This window comes from Onthophagus taurus, chromosome 5, assembly GCF_036711975.1.
Source record: "Onthophagus taurus isolate NC chromosome 5, IU_Otau_3.0, whole genome shotgun sequence".
Lineage (NCBI taxonomy): Eukaryota > Metazoa > Arthropoda > Insecta > Coleoptera > Scarabaeidae > Onthophagus > Onthophagus taurus.
The window spans coordinates 12,454,420-12,457,791 of record NC_091970.1 but is presented as its reverse complement, the minus strand read 5'-3'; the positions used below and the strand labels follow the sequence as shown (position 1 = coordinate 12,457,791).

General features: G+C 28.6%; 2 long non-coding RNA genes across 3 annotated transcripts; one reads left to right on the top strand and one right to left on the bottom strand.

The window, feature by feature from the left end:
- Positions 1–1,126: 1,126 nt before the first annotated feature.
- Positions 1,127–1,486, bottom strand: LOC139429723 (uncharacterized). The gene is made up of 2 exons (XR_011640278.1): positions 1,331–1,486; positions 1,127–1,269 (listed from the first exon to the last, which is right to left on the bottom strand). It is a non-coding gene; the product is annotated as an uncharacterized lncRNA (long non-coding RNA).
- A 57-nt stretch (positions 1,487–1,543) lies between these two features.
- Positions 1,544–2,719, top strand: LOC139429722 (uncharacterized). Of its 2 annotated transcripts, XR_011640277.1 has the most exons (3): positions 1,544–1,800; positions 2,007–2,445; positions 2,633–2,719. It is a non-coding gene; the product is annotated as an uncharacterized lncRNA (long non-coding RNA). The 2 variants fall into 2 exon arrangements; XR_011640276.1 differs by having other exon boundaries at positions 1,544–2,445.
- The last annotated feature ends 653 nt before the right edge of the window (positions 2,720–3,372 follow it).

Below are 3,372 nucleotides of genomic sequence, written 5' to 3'. Positions count from 1 at the left end.
TTATTATACCTCATTGTAAAGAGAAAACTTTGAGCTTTAATCTAGAATAAGTCTCATTCCTTAATTTCAATAAATACGGCTTCCACGAATTTTTAAATTAGCATCTTTTTTGATACATTTAGGTTATATTTCTCAATATTCTATCAGATTTTCGTCGTTCTGTAAATACAGGTCTGATAAGTAAATATTCAAATTTACTGCCAAAATTACTTAATAAAACGAAGTTGTGAAAATTGTTCTGCCAAAGCTAGACCCCACTCAAAATGTACTGCGTGCAATGTTTATTTATGTTGTAATGAAAAAAAGAACTGTTTTTCTGAATGTCATAATGTGATTTAGATAAAGCAAGTGTTACTTATTTTCTAACGTAATAAAAAATGATAAATAAAATTCGTTTTTGCACTTAAATGGATTTTTATTTAATTTTTCTCTCAACCGGTTTCGCTATACATTTACAGCATCTTCAGGAGATTACGTCATTTTGTTACAAACGTGTCCTATAAAATGAGTCATTTGGTATTTCTTTTTATATTTGTATTATTGAACCACGCAGAGAATTTTGTTGAATTATGATTGAAGAGGATTAAAAATTATGTTAAGAATTGATGTGTCATGCGAGTTGTTGTCAAAGTTGATTTCAACTTTAACAATTAAATGTGCGAAGTGTTTCGAGATGTACGATTGGATTCTTATAATAGAAATGGATGTTTTAGAAAATAAAGACGAATTTAAACCAATTGAAAAGGTCGTTAGATTAGAACATAATAGTATCAATAAGAATAAATTCGTAGATTTAGTGGAAAGTAAAATTATGTGGTGTGCGTTTTGCTTGAAACGTCCTAATTTTAAATTAAATTTAAAAGGATCAAGTTCCGAAGTACTTCATAGATTTTTAGCTGAAGAATAGAAAATAAGAAATACTATTTTGAAATAAAAATATGCTTGGTTGCATATAAATTCAAGCAATTGTTTGATATTTCTAAATAACCCAAACTTCAATATCTTCTTATATCAAAAAAGTGAATTAAATATGAACTTTAAAGTTATATGTTTGAAATAATAATAGGTAAATCTTAATACATGTAGGGGATGGAAATTTAATTTAATTTTAATAAAACAAATTACATTCAGGCGACCAATTTAATTGGAATAAATTAAAATTAAAAATTAATATAAATATAAACATTTAAAATGAATACACACATCTTAATCTAGCCTGTAGATATCTTTAAGAAAAGGCCATGTCGAGGGGCGAATGCATCTCGGGCGCTAAAATTAAAGATAGAAATCAATTAAATCAATGAAATTAAACCCTTGTAGTGAGACTTACTTTTAAATGGGGAGATAATAGCCTTTTCATTTAAAACCCAAAATTTAAACTAAACTTTAACAATTTAGAGCTCACTGTCGTGTGTGTTATTAATAATAAACACCACGCCTTCTGATTTATATCTTTATTAAGATTGAATATAAATTATTAACAGAGGTGTGCGCCATTAAGCGTCTTCTATGAGTGAGTGTGCCACATACCCCTGGCACTTATTAACGTCGTGTTCGTACAAAGTGACGTCATTATTAGTATCGGGCCGACGGGATAGATGGCGTTATATTGCGTTATATTATGTAGATATCTACTTTATCTTGGCAGTTTAAATTAATAAATATTTTAGGATTTAAGTAGTCGTTTCGTCAATTTGTTTTTCTACTGTTTTCTAAGTTGTTTGTCAAGTTGGTTAGTGTTTTGATGCGGCTTTGTGTTTGATAGTAAATTTTAAAGAAATTTACGAAATTTTATTCGTGGTAAGTACATTTGATATACTTTTTTTTATTTATTTCATATTATTATATTATGATCTCCAGTTTCACAATAAATTTTTAAATATAAGTTGCCCTTAAAATAATATGGAAACTAATGCTCATAAAAAACCTCTGAAATTTAAACATTGATTATGGAACTGGATTAGGTATTTGTAAAATAAATATATATGCATCTTATTTTCTTGTAGCAGAAAATGTCAAAAAGTTGCGCCATTAGTGGATGCGTACAAAGGTATGAAAGTTTCTACCGATTTCCAAACCCACAAATGTATCCAGAAATATATCAAAGATGGGTTTTATGTTGTGTGCGAGAAAACCTGCTTCAGTGTGAACACTTGAGGGTTTATAATAATTTTCGAGTTTGTGATAAGCCTTTTCGACGAGAGGATGTTGGACGTAACAACAAATTGTTGAAAGGAGTAGTACCATCATTAAAGTTGCCAGTATATGTATAAAATTATCAAAATGTTGTTATGATTGAGGCATTTTTTTTTTCACATATAGGATATCAGTACTTAGAAGTCAGTACTTCAAGTGTTTCGAATAACACGCCCACTACTCCACATGCAGATATGGGACTTTAGGTTGCTTCAACATCCACCAGTGCAATCTCATTGGAGACTTCAGGTAAGAAATTATGTGTTTTATAAATCGTTTATTTTGAAAAGCTCTGGTTAAATTATCTATAATGGCATATAACTCTTAATAAGAGTTATTTATTAATAAACGAAACATCATTCAAAAAACGTTTAATTTGCCTTTTATTACAAAAGAATGTAGTATAATTTTTTTAAAGTTTGATTTCATATTACAGGGTAACCCCGCTTAATGGGGAAACAGCGTTAATCGGGATCATTATTGGATATTTTTTGACAGCTAAACAAAGGAAGAGTTTATTGGAGGAAGTTGGTGTCCACAAACAAGACGACTTATCACCAAAAGCCCAACATTTATACAGGAAAGCAGTGATGTATAAGAGGAAATTCCAGCGCCAGAGTATAACATCCTAAAGAAATAAAAGAAAATTATTACCAAAGAGACAACTTTTTAAGCAGTCAATTTCAAGTTTAGACACAATATTGGCATTACATTTAATGCTACAAAATGGAAAGGGGTATAAGGTATTATAAAGTGTAAAGTTACACTGTGAGGAATAAACAGATTAACACCGTATTTTTAACATCTTTTAACAAAGTTATTTTGACTCTCAAACGTGTTGCAACCTATTAGAATTTAGGTAAATTTATCACTTTTTCGCGGTAATATTTCACCTTATACCGAAGAGTTAAATTACTTCGTAAAATTTTTAACAGTGTATCATTAATCATTACACATTGTTTATAGTTATTATTCTTTTATATTAAAATAAGACTTTATGTGTATGATAATAATTTTAATAAAAAGATTATTAAAATTCACAAATGATTTTAATTTTTTATTTAATTACACACAAAAATATTAAATTTTAGATTTATCACGTTAGCCACTATTTAATATTAGGTTTGTTCGAGCAGAGAATTAGGTATTAGTTTGTGACAAATTAGTGCATTCATG